The following is an 18624-nucleotide window of genomic DNA, read 5'->3' as shown; positions in this document are numbered from 1 at the left end:
TTACAATGTGCAGAAAGCAGTTGTTCTGGTATTCTGTCCCTGAAATGGATATGTTCTTTTAGTACCATATATCCTGAGATTGGGCAAAACATGAAAGCAAAATCATAAGGAGCTGTGTTTCTGCCTGGTTCTTAGTAAGATAATAGAGAGTCTCAGAGGATAAACATAAGCTGCTTTGTTACTTACTTTCTTAACATTGTTTTCTGTGTTTTGTGCATTCTGAACAGTGCAGGCAGGAAAACAGAAATCGGCCTTTCCTCTTGAAATACTTAAAATTTCACTGAAAGCACATCTCTGTGCCTTTTCAGCCCTGCAGAAACATGTCTAGGGTGGTACAGCACCAAACAGAACAAGACCTCGGGCCCGTGACTGTTGATTTCAGGCCCTGCTGCAGTACAAATAATTGACAGGAGTTATTTGTTGTGAGAAAGCAGATCCATTCTCAATCAGTGATACCCTGAGAAATGCAGGCAAGGTTTCAAAACAGAAATTGGAGTCGGAGCCCGCCCAGGCTGTGTTGGAACTTTGCTCTGCTTCCTTTGAACCGCTCCCTTTCCATCGGAGAGGAAATGTGCGGCACGTACTGAGCATACGCTCACGGGGCTGCTTGACCTGCCACTTCTGCCGTGTTTGTGCAAGTGGAAAGAATACTTCACACTTTAAGGTATCCTTTGTTTGCCTGCTGCATTGTCACAAGAAGTTTCTTTTCAGCAGCAAAGAGTTGTGTTCAGGACTGTAAGTGCTGGAATCCATCCATAATAAACTGGGGTCTCTAGTAGAAAGATATTTCAATGAAAAGCAATCCAAATTGTCTTCAGAGGTAGAAAGAAAACATGCTGTTACATTCAGGCAAAAGCGCTGTCACACACCCTGTGTGTGCTGTCCGTGTAGCTGCTGTTCCCTGCTCAGCACTGGGGTGGAAGCTGTTGGGTTGCTGTGCACCCAGCGGGGCTCGGTACCACCCCGACGAGCTGCCCCCCTGCGTGTGGGCAGAGGCTGCCCAAGATGCCTGCCTCACCAGCGGAGCTGAACTGCGTCCTCATGAGCAGAAAACCTGCTGCCTTCCTCTTCGTGTTGTGGGGAGGCGGCTGCTGGAGGCTGCGCCTGCAGCACCGTGCCAGGCTGCAAGTCTCAGCAGCTGGGCTGAGTCTCCAAGGGAAGATTTTACATCGTGTTGCCTGAAGACAAGCATTCAAGCAACAGTTAAAATGGTCGAACAGCTTGTCCATTAGAAAAGAGTTGTGTGTTGTTTTTTTTTCCACAGTCACTTCCCGGTCTTGGACATCCAGTCACTAGCTCCTGCAGAGATCCAGTGCTGGCATGAGAGACTTCTGAAGTATTAGGCTGCCCTGTGTGCTTGGCACCAAATTCAGACAATTTTGGGAACAGTTCAGATCTTCTGGAGGCTGGTTGTTGGTGTTGGTCTTTTTTTTTTTTTTTCTTTTCTTTTCTGTATTTCTTTCCATAAGAAAGTGTTTCTATTTTTAGAACTTGGCCCAATTTGTGGAACCCAGTGGTTTGAGTTTTACTGTTGTTGTTTTTCCTCTCTTCAATCAAAATGAAGTGGTTCTGGCCGATGAAGTGGTTCTGGCCGATGAGCCGAGCGATAGTGCTGGATCTCTTAAAGTTATACTCAAGGAGGTTTTGTGAGTGCACGAGCGTGTGTGTGTGCATGGAAAGTTTCTCTCAATTTCCTGGAATAAAAGGGGTCTTTGCTGCCTCTAAATGCTCAGTGCTTGTAAATGTCTCTGTTAAGGCTGATTTTATGGAACACTGTAAAGGGAGAAAGGCCCAAAATATGATATATCATCAAAGTGATTTTTGTATTTGAGGCTCATCTACCCACTCTCTAGTTTTCTTTCTTGCTGCAGGTATATACCACAGTGTTCAAATGGGTAATGAGTTTGTCTTCAGCCTGTATAGATACAAAACACCCCATTTTAACACCTGTGGAACATCTGACAGCATAGCAAACTGACAACCAGAACAATGATCAGAGCAGTGAGCAAATATCCCTGCTGTCCTATGTCTACAGTGTGTATGTGTGCCTTGCACACCCAAGTTAGCCTCTGGGTGGATGGAAGTGTTGCTGTCTCTGCATGGTGCTATGCTTAAGCCAGCTGGCTTTCTTAGCTGTGCTGCTTCCAGAGCTCAAGGGATTATGGTTGGCTTGGAGGGCTGCCCCTTTTCATACTCGACACCAAATTGTCACTTTGTCTTTGAGAGAATCTATCCTTCTGTTGCACGGGGTGTCTAAGTGGATGAGAAGACAAGTGCCTGTAACCTGCTGTTTGGGAATTTTCCAAAGAAACAGGGAAGGGCAGAGCCCAAGGACCAAGGTGAGTAGTAATCAGCCACTTCCAACCTAAGTGCAAATGTCCACCAGACCACTGGAGACTGTCCCGTGGTCAATTTTGCAAAGCATGGCCAGGAATCTGTGTTCTCTGTTGTAATTTAGGCTGTCTTCTTACGGATTAGGACTTTGGCTTGAGGAGAGGAAGGTACATTACAATAATTCTGAATGCAAAACCTGGGCCACCGTGGATAGAGTTAAAATTTATGCATGTCCTCAGGGTTTACTTGTTTGCAAGCTGGAGAGGCTTGCTGCTTGGTTTTGGTCTCTGCAGTGCAGAGAATGGATGTGGTTCCCTGTAGGCATCCCCTGCACAGTGCCTGGTACGTAGCAGCCCAGCATTGCAGGGCTGGGTGCTGGCTTCCTCAACACTGGGCATCCCTGCAGCGCTGCCTCTGAATCTCTTCTGGATGTAGACTTTGCTGTTTCTAATGAGTACAGACTCAAGGCTTTCCCCACAAGACTTAAGGGCATCAAAAAAATCCCAGGTTATTGTTCGAACACTTGAACGCTCTTACCACAATGCCAATGAATTGACAAACAGCTTCCAAGTGAAAGCCTAGCCACAGGTCTTAAATCTTACGGAGAAAAAGGCATTCACAGGGAGTCTACCTTTTCCTGGGTCAGAAGTATCTCAGGTTCTCTCTGCCTTCTGACTCTGGATTCTGGAAGTTCAGAAATGTGTAAATCTCAAAACAGACCTTATTTTCCCTTGATTTCCATTTTGCTTTTCTTAGACAGTCATGGCCTTTTTTTAATATCAGCTTGAATTTAATAGAAATTCAGGAAACATTCATTCTGTTGTTGCTTTTTTAATACCTTTTTTTTCACTCTAACTTGTCTGCCTACTCTCTAACAATGCAATGTGCACCTAGAAAAGAAATTTGGACTAATTATTATAGTCTAAAGATATATTTTTTAAAGGAGTGGAGGTGGTAGCTTCAGTTTCCTAGGCAAATTTTCATACAAGTAATTACATTCTGTCTACTGCATTCCTCTGCCACTTCAATTGGATATGGTATTCTTCCTCAATTTGTGCCCTACACCTTCGCACGATAGAATGCTGTTAAATATTTGCTGTCCAACATCCCAGCAGCGACTTCACTATAGTGGCAGTGATTAAAGTAAGCCACCGGATGAGCTAAAATTAGTAGCATATTCTTGTGGTACTTAGCATCAAGAATTTGTGTTAGTCCAAAACTCTCAGAGTAAGATGTGTTTTTAAACATGACTAGGTAACACAATAACTTCTGACATAAATCAGCAGCACAATTAGCTATGGTTACTTTCAGATGAGGAATGTTTGATGGTGACTTTGGAACAGCAGTATAAGAGGATCACTGTGGGCCATCTGCCCTGATACCTTCAACTGCGACCACTGGTTTACAATGGAAGCTGACATGTTATGTTGGTGAATGAATTAGAGGAGGTTTACTCTGAGCAGAGGAAGAAAATAATCAGGAACATCCAGCCGGCCAAAAATCTGGGCAGGGGGAGATGAGGGCTGCTCCCCCGGTGTATTCACAGTGGGTACGAGCTCTTCACAGTGGCTGAAACATGATTAGCTAGAGGTGTATGACTGCTAGCTAATTCCAGGGAACTTTGCTGCTGCTCCCTGATAATCACAGCGTTTCACAACTCTCTGCCAGAAATAAGAGGTCCCCCCCTCTCCCCTCCTCCATTTCAGCACATTCATTCTGTAATGGCAGAACTGGGACCTGTGAAGCTAGTGTTAGAATGCTAATTTTAGCTTTTCTTTAATTTCACCATGCTAGAGGAAAAAAATATCCCTTAATTTGCATAGTCCTTTTAATGGCAACACTTGGCCTTTAACATGAATGTGTTCAGCTTAAAGAAACAAAACCACCAGTACTTGCTGCTCCTGAAATTATACCTATTTATTTGATTTCACCCACCCAGACTATTATACCCTGTATGCTAACACTGTATGTCACAGCCAGGGACACCAGACCTGGTGATCCTGTGGATGCTCTTGGGTCAAGGCTGGGGCTGAGCTGCCTTTAGAACCACCTGCCGACAGGCTGCAGAGCTGGGGAAAGCCATCCACTGAAATCCAAAGTGCCATAGCTGGTACCAAACCACACCAAATTCCTCTCTTGGGGAAGGAGGAGAATTTTATGGGGAGGGAAGGCAGACATGGCAAGGTGAGGAAAGGCAAGGCAGGGCAAGGCAAGTCATGACTGTCTTGTTCTGGGAGTTGTAGATTATGTCAAGAATTTACAGCCCAGATGCAGAAAACTCAGCTAAACAAATCTAAATATAACCTGACATGGATGCTGGAAAACTAGAATAATGAAGTATCTGACCTTATTCTCTGTGTTTCCTGTAATGGAAATTTCTCGCTGTCGTCACTTGGTAGAGCTGCAATGGCACGACTGGGAAGCAGTTGAAAAGCTTGTGTTAGATAGGATAACTGCAGCCTTTGATCTTATCCTTATTCCACTACCAGTCCCCAGGTTTGTTTAGTATCTGGCTCATTTCATTTGATACCTGATGGTATTACGTGCCCAGATTTGTGTTTCATTGATGTAAACAGTTGCTGCTGCTCCATGCCAGGAAGGAAAGAGCAGCAGCCATTGTCTTGTGCTTTCAAAAAGGAATCAGACAAGGGAGGAAGGTGAGGGTGCCATGGGGAAGAGGAAGGAAGGGACCCCAAGTCTGAGCCCTCCAAACTTTTCAAAGGGAACAGAATTGTGATGGTTTTGACTAAAAAATTGAACAGACTGTAAATATTAAAGTCTGCTTGCTACCAGCTCAGCTGCCAGATGGTGGATGCTTACAGATACTCCTGATTGTTTTCATTTCTTTCTCTTCTTTTTCTTTTTCCTGAAGGAGATGCCAGGGCTCACATTGGCCTTCTCAGTGCGTACACTAAGGGCTTCGGTAAACAACCCAAAGAACGGTTTTTGGACACAACTATGAAACAGAAGATTTTTCTTAAGTGTATATTTAATTCAGAAATGCTTATGACTTTTTTGTTTAATCTATTCAATTTGCACATTTTCTTTTCTGCTACTTTGAACTGAAATCCAGGTGCTTGAAAACATGTCATGTAGTTAGTACAGGAAAAACAAGGAAAAATATCATACATTTTGGAGGGATTGTTTTCTTGAAATATACCACAACTTTTACACAGCAAATATTCTGAGTTTGTAAAGTTGCTAAGCTTGCTCTACACATCACCAATTTTTTAGCATTCCTTGAAAGCTGTATGCACTAATGGATTTCACAACTACATTGCTTCACAGTTTCTTCATGTCTCATAAATTAAATGTCTTTTCAAGTTTCCTCAGTTGGGAATTGTGGATTGTAGCAATGTCCTTTAACTACCATTGTCTCTCACTTGACAGGCACCTGGAAAGCAACACAATTTGTTTTGTGAAGAAAGGTAATTTCAGTCTGGAAGTCCATGAACCAGCTTTCTGTTTTTTGAATTTACTGCTGCTTAGGACATTCACAGTGCTGGGGACCAAAAGGTAGGTACTTGTTGGTGCCTATTTCTTCCTGTCTGGCATGGCCTGCGTTGGTTAGATTTATGTGCATACAGATGGATACAAGTAATCTCTTGGATGACTTGAATTCAAGCAGGAGTAAGTCCTGTGCTCTTCAAGTTTTCCAGGTTTCATTTTCGTAAGAAGCCTCTTTAGGATGAGGTTTTTGGACCCTGACAACACCCCTGAACGTCCCTGAGACCCAACAGCGGGTCCAACCCACAGGCACGCCTGCCCGGTGCGGCAGACCTGGGGGCAGCAGCCGGACGAGAGCTCTGCCCCCGCTGCGATGCTCACGTGGGACACTGCAGCGGCCGAGGCTCAGCCAGGTCCTGAGAGCACTGCTGTCTGCTGTGACACCCAGCAGCTTCGGGGCCAGCAGGGTGGCACCACACCTGTTTCCTCTTACAAGGCATCATGGCCCTGGCTTTGGGCATTTCTGTTCCACGTATTTCCACGTCAGCATTTCTGAAAAATGGACTCTTCTTCTAAAAGATGAAGCAAGTGGTTCCTCGTTCTCTTACTGATGCACCAGGAATGTTCGTTCTGCTGATTTGACTGAAGATTCAACCTTTTCTGGCCCTAACGAAATTGTAATAAAAGCCTGTGTAATAAAGTAGCAGAATAAATGGTGGGATAACAGAAGCATGTGAAGTACATTTGTAAAGATCCCATTCTTAAAAGGGTACAACGGCATCCCAACCACCAGTGCTACTAGCATGCAGAGGAGAGCTGTTCCCCAGTGAAACCAGCAAAAGCCCAAAGCTCCAGCACTAACTGTTTAGCAGCATTGAGCTTGTGCCCCTGCAGTGGGAGAGGAGGCTGGGTCATTGGCTGGTGCTCACAGGCTGCTGTGTGCTGGTTGAAAGTACTTGATGCCAGGTGTGTGGGGGCTACATCAGGAGGTGGGAGCGTGAAGGGAGATGCTGGGGCAGAAGCTCTGCGGGTAGCTGGCCAGCCCCTCCAAAGCCTTCCTTTGAAATCTGGCTTTAAAACCTGCATGCTGGAGTTGGATTGGTGAATGGTTTTGTTTGGTTGTTTTGTATTTTCTTTTTGTTTGTTTTGTTTTCAGGAAAGCCTCACATTATTTTCCAATAAATTTGACCACTGCATTGATCACTGCTGGTTTAGCAGTGATGATGAAGCTCTTCAAGGCTGCAGTGCTCTGGAGCAGCCATCCAGAGCCTGCTCCTTCTGCCCTTGTATCAGGGTCAGCTTTCAAGAGCCCATTTGACTGCTGGCTGTCATGGCACATGTGTGATGCAAGGCAGGGAGACTTCTCTGTGCGGTGCTAAGCACTGCGTCTACATGGATTTTCCCAAGGTGGGATGAACCTTCTCCAGGTTGGATGAGCCTGCCTGACAATACCACAATATCATTGCACAAAGGTGCTGTTGTATAGGCATATCAAGACCATAGTGTCCTAGTGCTTTGCTGAGCTCTGGGCTTTTCAGCCCATGGGAACCATTAGTTGGTTTCTGGCTCCCTGTTGACCGGCATTTAGAGAAAAGTCTCATAGTGGTGTTGTTTTCCCGAGAGATTTCTCCTTCTAAAATATGCTTCACTACAATCTAACAAAACCAGATGAGTCATTTTTTTTTATTGGAAGTCCTATCAGATGAGACCTGAGAAAGTGAATTGATTTGATAATGGCATGGAAATGCTGTTCTTTAAAAATCATCAGTTTACAAAATGGAGACTGGGGGGAGGAGGAGGGGGAGAATTAAGTTTAGAACTTAATTCCTCCACACTCAACAGCTTCATTTACAGGAAGAATACAACAAATCTCTTGTTTTTGCAGCACAAGGGCTTTATACAGGTAAGAGAATTTTGCCTGTAGTGTTTGCCCAGCTAGACCATAAAGAATCCCTGTGAGCAGGGGGAGCTGGTGACACTGCACGGCCCCGAGGAGCTCTGCTTTCCTCCCGTGTCCATCTGCCCGAGTGCCAGGCAGGGAGACCGCTGGAGTCGTGCTATTCCTGTGAGGCCGTCCAGCACGTTTATTCTGAGTACAGACGCAGTGGTCTTCCATTTTGCAATTACAGAAACAAGAATATCCTGTCGAGCTTTCTTGCTTTCCTCCCTTCCCTGCTGCCACCGCTTGGTATGGCTGTAGGGAATATAAATGGAACAGGAAATTTGACCGCGTCCAGGATCAATGTCATTAAAGACACGTCTTGTTTTAAAATCTAATTTTATATAACTGCTCCGTTATATAATATGCTTTTGTTTGTCGTCTTGATTTTTATCGACGTAGTGTACATTCCCCTGGACCTTTTCATGAAGGAATGTTTATACCTGTGGGCAAGCGCTAATGGCAGTGAAAGGCTTGCATTCATGGGAATAGCATTTAGCAATTCATGGTTGCCAAGGTAAGCAGCAAAGGCATGCCCTCTGCCACTCCACTGCCTCTAAAAGAAACAGTCTCTAAGGTAACAGGCTAGCACCCCTTGAGGCCAAAAATCTTTAGCTTTTTAGACAGAAAAACACATTAAATAATACCAAGAAAAGCATTTTTTTTTGTCCAGGCATTTTTCCTTCACAACAGAGAAGGGGCTCAAAGTGTTCTATTTTTGGTTCCGCACAGGAATTTAATTCAGATGCTGCCCAGTGCTTTGTGCGCTCAACACCCCTTTGACAGTTGAGTTTCAGGGGCACATAGGACTAATGAGCCAAGGCATGACTGCAGCTGGAGGCTGGCGTCTCCCAGGCCTGTGGCTGTTGTTCAAGTGAATAGGCAATTTCCCTGATTAGCCTGGAATTTGCAGCATTATCTGGACGGTTAGTTGGCGTGAGCCCTTTTTCCAGGATCACAGGCAATGTGGGAGACTGAGTCACCTGAAGAAAAGATCTGCAGAGGCAGTGCTGGCTAGATGCTGCTTGTTATGGGACAGGAGAATGGGCTTCTCTTCTCCAATACATCTTGCTCTGAAACCTATTGCCATCTTCCTTTATCTTAGTGCAGCAAGAAGGGGAGAAGTAGGTGGGTCATCACGTTTTCCCAGTGTAAGAGTTTAATTGGAAGAAGAAACAAACACCAGAGGTCTGCTTTAAAAATTGAGTGCAAAAGCTGGATCACCTTGCTGATAATCTTGGTGTATCAGAGCAGAGACCCATTCCATATAGAGGAAGACTTGCCTTTATCATCTGCAGGAGTTTTGTGTGACTCTAACACTGGACAGTTAGCTGGATGGGGGGGAAAGCAAAAGAAACATTTTCTGACACAATTTTTTTCTAAGCAACTCGGGTTATTGCAATTGCTTTACAATTATAAAAGTGACAGTTCATGGACTGTGACTGAGTAATACAGGGCATGCTTGTTGTCGTATGCATTTTTGTGTCTGGTAGAGTTCCTGGAGTTGTAACAAAAGCCTTAAGGCTCTTCATGAGAAGAAAGATGCTTCCTGGAAACCTTCTGCAAGTTGTTCAACTGACTTGATGCTGACATTAATATGTTTTTACTCAGAGTAAAGGCAGACTGATAATCAGACCTTACCGTACCTTCAAGCGTGCAACACATGCCTCACATTTCTGTGGGTGTTTGGGAATAATAAATCATATGCTACCGAGTTGAGTCCTAACAGTGCAGGGGGGATAACGAGTCACCTACTTTCAATCTGAGAGAAAGAAAACTGCCCTGATTGCGTTCAAAGAAAAGCCATGCATCAGAATTCACTTCTCCATTTACTTTCACTTCATGTTCTACAGACTAAAAAAATGTGGAATAACTACAGACTTTCTAATGTTTCAAAATGTAGTAACACAGAGAACATTAAACGGGGAAATGAATTTGTTATGCTGTCCACTTCAGAAACAACCACAATGTGATAATTTGTTATTATGCAAAAGATGCAAAATCAAGGGCAAGCTAGGAAGTACCTAGACATCATGCATGTCTCACTCCTTATTCAAGTCTGAGATGTATAAATGGACTAAAGTTTCACTTCAGGTAGGAGATATGTAGCAAGTTGTGAGAAATGGCATGTTTTCTGAGGCAGCGTGCTCAGTCACCTAAGCAGCCATTGTGAAATGTACCCCTCTAAGAAACATTATACTGTTCCTGTGGAAAGATAGAACCCTGGGAAAATTAAAGTAAAAACTGATTGCTCATACTTGACAGTGTGGTTTATAAGGCCTGTCTTTTAACAGCCATAAAACATCTGCATTCCCATGTTAGAAAGATGAAAATTTGCAATTGCCATTTGCTTAACTCTTAACTGCAACTATAAAAGAGTACTAGTTTCATCTAACTAACTTGCTATCACATTTGTCCTTCTATCTAACTCTGTATTTTTGCAGAGCCTAAGTAGTGTTGTGGTGGTTTTACCCTGCTGGGCAGCTGAACTCCACCAAAACTGCTCTCTCACTCTCCCTTCTCAAAGGAAAAGGGGGAGAAAATAATATAGAATTGATCCAAATATACACATAAACTGACTCTCTGGCTGATCCAAAATTCAACAAGGTCACTATTACAGAAACATTATACTGTTCCTGTGGAAAGATAGAAGCTGAACCTGGGAAAATTAAAGTAAAAACTGATTGCTCATACTTGAAAGACTCCTAGCTAAGCATCAGTCTAACCCCTTGGAGCCTCAAGCACAAGCAGGACTTCTCCTTATTATGTGTTACCTAGATTTCAGTAGTTCATCAATAGATGAGGGACAGAGACTGCCTTAATGAGATTTTTTTCACATTCGGAATTTATTCATCCATTTAGCAAAAAGTTGACTGATGACAGAATTTCAAACAACCACAGTTTTATACAACAGCTGGATACTGGAGTTTTTAGAATATTCTTCCTATAACATTTTAACTTACCCAGCGTCCAAATAGTTTTGTCCCAAAACATTGGCAACTTCACTTTAATTTGTGTTTTCAGTTCAGACACACATCAGAGAGCCCAGACTTCTATCCAGACCTTATCTAAACGAGTCAAACATCTTGATACTGCAAAATTGAACTGGAAATGATATAAGACTTTCTTGTCATATATCCAGTTGGTGGTTCCAGTTGGCACTACTAAAGTTTCAGCTTTTCTTTTGTACTGTTAACATTTATTTCCATGTCTATCCCAGATCTAGAAGCACCAAAGCATAGAAAAACATTTGTGAAAAAGACCAACCTAATATTTCAGAAAGCAAGGCAAGCTGTGGATAGTACTGATTCTAAGAAAAGGCAAAGGTCTTTTATTTTGTTGAAACTACTTTGTCCATCCTCACCTCAGTGTTTTCCAGGAAACCTCAAGACATTAAAACCTGGACCTATTACACGAATACAGACAAATGTAGTGATATTTAAAGATATATGTATTCACAAAAGAAAAACAACTGTGAAATGCATTACCAGGGACAGATTTATTGTATTTGGTAGATAATAGCAGGTACTCATGAAGTGTTTCTCTCAACCAGTGTATTTATTGCTAGACCAAAATTTAACTTCCTTCTGCAGTGTTTCTCTAAAAATGCTGGTATACACCATGGTTTTTGTCTTCTGAAACCAGGACATGGCTTAAAAAAGCTTTAATCCATTTACAGCTAAAATACTGTTTATCTTTCAATCCCAGGGACTGTGTGTGTGGTTGATAAGGAAACACTAGTCATTTTATCCTTGTGCACTGCCACTTACCCCATCACAAATAATATGTCTGGTTATTATAAATGATTTGCACCTTGTGGTGCTTTCCTGGCATTTGTGCTTCTCAAGATGTCCCTAATTTTCTACAGTAATATCATAGTGAAACTGGGACTGGTTTAAAGGTGATGATACATGAACCAGGAAGAATCCTGCCTTACTTTCTGCTAAAACCACCAACATCCTTTTACTTCTAAACTAAGCACAAGTGATGGGAAGTCACTGAAAGACAGTAAACGTGAACCACACTTAAATGCTAAACTGGTTTTAAATAGAGTTTTGACAACACACAGAAAACTATTTATTTTGAGACTTACAGGACTTCTGCAGGACGAGTTGATGCAAATACAATGAAAATTGTAATGTTTGCATAAACTATAAATAAAACATTAAAGAAACCCAATTCCCACCAGGATCACAAGTCAAAAAGGAGTAAGAATAAACAAGATCATTAATATACAAATTCATTTTTTTTTTCACCTTAATAAACAATGGACTCATTGATATACCCATATCTGCATATATATATATACACACAGAACTCAGAGAAAACTAAAATGTTTATCAAGGCCTGTTTCCCAAAATATTACTTATGGGAAACAGTCAAGGGTTTAACAGAAAGGCATTAGCTTCTTGGATTTGTGCCTAGTGCTTCTTGAAAGAGTGAGTTAGATTCTAGAAAGAAACTGAGGATACTCAGAGAAATCTCTAAAGGTAAAATTCATCATAAAGCACAGATTGATACAGACAGAAACCCAGTCTCACACTATGTGCATGAAATTGTCCATATCTGCATGTGCATACTCACTCACGCAAAACATAAAATCTTGAAAAAAGGAGCGTCATCATTATTACATATAGTAGAAAAATAACTCTTGATAAATTGGGATGGAATAATGTCAACATCCAGTGTTCGAGGGAGCAGAGGAAATTATATAGTATGGGTTTTAATCTTGCTTTTTTGACAGTTGATCCAAAATTAAAGGAAATGCCTTTTAGCCGTTTGGGTTCAAATCAAAAGCCACTTTCTCTTGCTCAGAATCTAGTCACAACTTCAATTTCTAATTATTAATGTAAATTACTACTGATGTAGAGGTAATGCAGTAAGCTACATTAACATAATTTCCATAGATACATTATTAACTAAAGTCTATTTTTCTTGCAGACATACTAATGTCTTTATACTAACTGTATAAAAGTAATCTTATTTTTGGTGAAATACAGAGCTGAGGGAATCGCCAGCCATACAGATAAAGCAAGGTTTGAAAAATGAAGATAATTTTACTAGAATTGAAAAAGTCTGCTTTGGGATTTGAGGAAGCTGAAGTCAATGACCAGAATCTTTGAAAGCTACTTACTCTTCCCACAACATTGGCAGAAAAGAAGAAAAATGCATTTAAAAGTTACACACCCAATAATACTTCGTTGGTTTTCCACCACAGGGATATAAGCTAACAATAAAGTATATTAAATATTTTTCCCATGTTTTACACAGAAAGAACAATCACTGGTACTGGCTCAACTACACCTTTGTTCACCAAGACTTTGGTTAGTGATTGTGGCCACTAAAGTTCTGTCACTGTCTTCATGTAACCAGTTACAATAATTTGCTACATGGATGAGTTAGAAATAATTAAGCTACTTAAAAAACAATTTAACCATTTATCCCAGGTTATCCTCTTACCTCACCGTACTGCAGTGTCCTTAAGTGCTTTGTGCCATCTGAGCTCCTGGCACACATCTGTCTCCTCTCCACGTGAGCACATCCACCCCAGGATGGCTGAGTGCAGCATTTTCTGGATGCAGGGAGGCAAATGTGGTTTTGGCAGCATACTAAGTGTGAGGGTAGAAATATGCCTAAGGGCATATTTTCCTGTTGTGGAAAAAGGTGGGGGGCATCCTTCAGTTTGGGGTCAGATGAGCATAGCAACTTGTTTGTGAAGACTTGGCTGTGCTGACATGCAACTTATGTTGAACTTCAAGGTCATAGGGAAGGAGTCAGAGGACCACAGCTACATGAAAATTACCCACAGATTCAGCACTTTCCAAAAGGTTAAAAGGATCTGGCGGGATGTTTAGCTGGTACAATGCAAAGCAAGTATGGATGAGAATAGGGTGCATTTACAATGTCAATGAAAAAAAAAAAAAAAGAAAGAAAGAAAAGGTCAACCAAACAAAAACAAAACAACAAACATTTAAGCTGTGATTTACATTAAGAGGAATGTGATTTTTAAGGTGGCAAGATTAGAGAGGCAAATATGTTACTCTACTTGGCTCCTAGTTACAATAATGAAACAATTTTTTTGGCTTGAGAGTTCGTAAGAGAGTAAAAATTGTAAGTTTAGAAAATATGACCTAGAGGAGAAGGTAAAGGAACTGGGTTTGTTTTGTCTAGAAAACAGAAGACTAAGACATGACATATTAACATAATCCTTCAATATAAAAAATGTTGTTATGAAAAGGACAGTGAGCATTTTCCCTTCTTTTCTCTTTGGGAACAGGACAAGAGATCCACTTAATTCTCAGCAAAGAAAGAAATTAGATTTCATGTGAAAATTTTTAATTGGGGTATTGACTTCTGGAACAGATGCTAAGAGCTTTTGTAGACAAATATCTGTACATGACAGCTTGTGTGTGCTTTACCATGCCTTGCTGTTGGAAGACAGGTTGGAGGCTCCTTTCTAGGTATTTTGGAAGACCTACTTCTTCTACAGTTTAGGAGGACATTGACACAACATTTACTAACAGCTTAAGCACAGAGTAAGTTACAGACTGGATTTTTTCGATACCTTGGGTTGCTTTTTTTGTAATTTCACAGATCTTTTCCTTTCAGCTTCATCTTTATTAATGTTTGAGTATTTACATAATTCAGTTTGTTGAGTTGAGTAATCAGACAGTGCAGCTATTACACAGAAGAGTTTATAATTTAATCTCTGTTTACCTGGAAGTTCAAGAGCCAGAAAGAGACAGAATATATGTTAGTTACTGCGATTTAAAGTCTTAAATCTACAGCAATAAAAGTTTTCTGTTATATTCCTTCATAGAATCAGAGAACAGCTTGTGTTGGAAGGAACCTTGTAGATCATCCAGTTCCAGCCCCTCTGCCATGGACAGGGATGCCACAAATCCCTGAAGATCAAACAAAGATCATCTTTGTCAGTCTATTGGAATTTGTCAGGGAACAGAAAATAGCTGAAAATCTTCTCGTTAAAACCATTATAATAATTCCAGCATCCCAGTGTGTATGGGAGGTCTCATTAAATGCCTGCAGTTATTTAACTCAGAAACAGAAAAATAAACCTTCTATTTTTCAATTAAGGTATCTGTAAGACTGAAGATGACTTACAGCCATAGAGAGTTATACAGAATGAGAAAATTCTTCTGTGGTTCACACTGCGTTATAAGGTCAACTCTAAGGAAGGTACACTGGGAAAAAATAACATTAGGATTTGGGAAGGTATTTTTTTTTTTCAATGGACAGCTGGTCTCTGGATTAGTTCGATAAGAAACATAGCTCCTGGAGGTGGCAGGCTGTATGCCAGGATTCACAGATCAGGCAGGAGTTAAGTTGGTGCATACAAGAGAGTTACTACTTTTTCAGACTTTCATAACAATCAATATAAAAGCAGCTTTTCCTAGGCTCATTCCAGCAGAAATACAGATGATGATGATGCTCTTTAATTAGCCTGAACCATTTGGCTGAGGAAGCTTACAAAGAGCTTGACAGGATTTTTAAACCCTTATCAGAAAATTATCTATTATCAGCTATGCAAAACCATTAACCATTAAATGTGGATTATAGTTTGCTCAGTTTTATCAGCAAACACCTACTCCTGGATAAGTGTATGGGCTTTACACCTCAGTTGGTGTTAAGTGACTCCCAAAAGTCCTGTGTGACTGCCTACTTCCACTTGCATCACAGCCTGGGGAGACTTACCTTCTGTTTCATTAGGCTGCTTTATGGAGCCTCCAAAAACTTTCTGGGCACTCTTTCTCCAGATAGTGTTTTGCACAAACTCCAAAGACTTTCATAGGAATTGTGCATTTTGATCCAGATCTAGCAAATGTGGAAATCAACAGGATGGTTACCAGCAACTTTGCTGAGCATAGAGTCATGCCCCTGAAGTTTTTGAAAGTGTTGGGCCAAAACTAATCCAACTGAGACAGCAGGAGGCCTGTCAGAGCATTGCTCCTGGGCTCTCATTCCCCACTGATGAGAGGGGGCACTGGAGGATGCCAGCTCCTCATCCTGCTTGCACAGTAGTTACAAAGGTTGGAATAACTCTGTTGGGATAAAATAAAAACTATTGGGAGGAAGTCTTTTCCATCAAAAATTCTAATCAACTGTGGTGTTTGTTGTTGTTGTTTGATTTTTATTTTTATTTTTTTAAAGGTTTGGAAAGAAGTTAATTTTTAAAAGAATTACTTTTCATTTTCATACAGGTCAGAAGTTGAAGAAATGTAGGTGGAGGCACAAGCAGACATTCTCTTTCATGAATAATCTAACCTTTTGGAAACTTTCAAGAATCATGCAAAGCCTCTCAGCAGGTAGGGATGTGCTCAGCTGTCACTTGCAGGATCACTTGTGGCTAATTAAGAAAAAAGAGCTGAGGAAGCTACAGGTTAGGTAGAAATGCCAGAGCTGCAGATATGTCCTCACTCTTGCTTAGGTGCCCAGTTTATTCTCAGGCTCTGGACCTTTGCTCATTTTTTTTTCTTTCTGTTGATAACAGGGTTCCAGGCACCCCTTTGGAATAAATCTAGTCTTCCTGAGATTAAACCCACAAGTTATTCTGGAGAGAATTTTCTTCCAGGAACCACCAGTTCGGCTTGCTCAGCTCTATGCAGTTTTCCTGTTATTCTAGAAAACTCATGCCCTTGGGTATCCTCACACAGACTTATACCATGTCCATGGTGTGCATTAATTTGATATCATGCTATGGTGACACCAAAGAAGCAGGCTGAAATGTTCTGAAAGGCCATGACATACAGTAAGTGTGTCTTAGGGCCATGGAGTTTTTCTATGGACTCCAGAGAAGACAGCAGGAGAGTTGCTGCACAGTGCAGCCCTGAAGAGTATGTATGCAAGTCACTCCATGCTGCCTGTTGTAGGACTACTCCCTCAGGGAAGGCCTGTAGCCATATGGTTGCAGCTGGTGCTGCAGAAACGAAATGAAGAGTTCACAAAACAGAGAAGAAATAGAGCTGTACTTAAGGATTCCCAGAAGACTGAGGAACACCTAAGCAGAAAAAATATTTATAATTATTCAGACAACAAAAGGGATGATGGATGGAAAGCACAGTAGTTGGATAAGAAGTTCATTCTACTTCTGCCAATTCCTCATTGTAATAATATGTCACAGCCAGTCTCCAAATAGTGATTTGCTCTACCATAATTCTTGAATTCAATTACCATTGAAATACATTTACTGCTGGTTGTTAGCATCCAGCCCTCAAAATAGTGCACAATGTCCTTTCTTATTATTTATTTATTTATCATTTAGTCAGAAAAGGTCTAATTAAACTTGGTTTTGCAAGTGTTCTGACAGACCATGGAAGACCCTTTTATTCTGCTGTCCAGAGGATGGGTGAGAATTTTCAACATCCAAAAGTCAAGAACTGAACTCAGCATCTTACCTTCTTGAGCAAGGTGATATGAAGAGAAGTATCAGACCTCCTTCTTCCTTGAGTCCAAAATCCCTAGAGAGAGAAAAAGTAGAATGGTTCTTCAAACCAGCGTGAACTTTGTTCCAGGGACTCTCTAGCAATGGTTGTGCGGTTCTGACAGGAGAGGAGGTACAATTTTACTTTCTGTTCTTGTTCTTCAGAAAAATAAAAAATAAATAAAGATAAATAAAAATAAATTAAAATAAGTTAAAATAAATCAAAGATGTGGGGGATGGAAGACCTCAAGCTCTCGACTTGCTGTGGCCAGCACATAGCAGAGCCTCCTCAGCACACCGCTTCCTAGAGTATGCCAGCTTATAGGAAGCAACCGCTCACAGGCCTAAGGAAAAATGGAAAAAATGCTACAAATGCCACAGCTTTTTTCAAGAATTTCTGCTTTCCTGACAGCCCTGAGGATTCCGTCCCAACTCCAGCTGGTGTGTGCCAGTCAGTATGTCTGGGAATATTGGTAGAAATGTGGGCAAATCTCTTCATTCACATACTTGACGCTATAGCAGTCCATGGGGAAGCAATGTCACGTGTAAGGTCAGGGGTTCTCCTGCAGGTATAGGTGCTCTGCAGTCTGGGTGTCCCAACCACATCTTGAAGAAATGGGGATTTCTTTGAAGAGATTTTGTAGGTACACCAGCTACTTTATTGAAATCTCAGATTTTCTTAGTAATAGAGGTATAGAGAAGCAGAAGATCTGCTGTAGACGTGGACGAAATCATTTGTGTTTATACCAAACTAAATTGGAGGTTATTCATGAAAATACTTTGACCTCTTGAGGAAGAGTAATGCAAGACAGAGGAGTGGCATTTTTGCATCATTTCACCCACAGAGCAGCACATGGGAAAGGCCACAGTCTCAGGCTTCTTTTTGGTGCATTGTCTCTCTCTCTCTCTCTCTCTCTCTCTCTCTCTCTCTCTCTCTCTCTCTCTCTTGGGTCTCTCAGAAGGTGTTGGGACAGCAAGAAGAGAAAAGCCTTAAACCATTTCAAAGGCTGTTGTCTTAAAAATTTCAGAAATGAACTACAAAAATGTAGTGGACCTGGTAGTCCCTTTTAGCTGTGATAAACACGCACAATTATGTGTATAATGGTTGGGTTTTAATTGTAGAAAACTTAATAGCTGTGCACAATTTCATTTTTGAATGCCTGTTCCTTTTGAATGACTGTTTCTGAACAGTCCTCGTTCAGGAAGGCTTTTCTTCCTCTTTGGGGAGCTAATTCTCTTGCAGTGTGGATGCATATGGACATATCTATACTAGGCACACCAAAGATCTGTAAACTATTTTTTATTTTATTTATTTTATTATTTTATTTTATTTTATTTATTTTATTTTATTTTATTTTATATTATTTTAATTTTAACTTTAGTTTTAGTTTCTCATGCTTCTATGTGCAAGTAGTTCCAAACTGAGCAAAATATGAGATGCCTATCTCATTTGTAGACGGTAAAT

The 18624-nt window shown here is 41.2% G+C and overlaps 1 long non-coding RNA gene across 4 annotated transcripts in view; it reads left to right on the top strand.

Annotated features, from left to right (window-relative positions):
- LOC125184219 (uncharacterized) overlaps positions 1 to 6981 on the top strand; it is a 34182-nt gene extending 27201 nt beyond the window's left edge. For all 4 annotated transcript variants that reach the window (XR_010830386.1, XR_007167879.2, XR_007167877.2 and 1 more), the window contains one exon: positions 5725 to 6981. This is a non-coding gene — a long non-coding RNA (uncharacterized lncRNA). The remainder of the gene's footprint in view (positions 1 to 5724) is intronic.
- Positions 6982 to 18624: the final 11643 nt, after the last annotated feature.

The sequence above is a fragment of the Anser cygnoides genome, chromosome 3 (assembly GCF_040182565.1).
Source record: "Anser cygnoides isolate HZ-2024a breed goose chromosome 3, Taihu_goose_T2T_genome, whole genome shotgun sequence".
Classification (NCBI taxonomy): Eukaryota; Metazoa; Chordata; class Aves; order Anseriformes; family Anatidae; genus Anser; species Anser cygnoides.
This window is presented reverse-complemented; position numbering and strand designations above follow the sequence as displayed.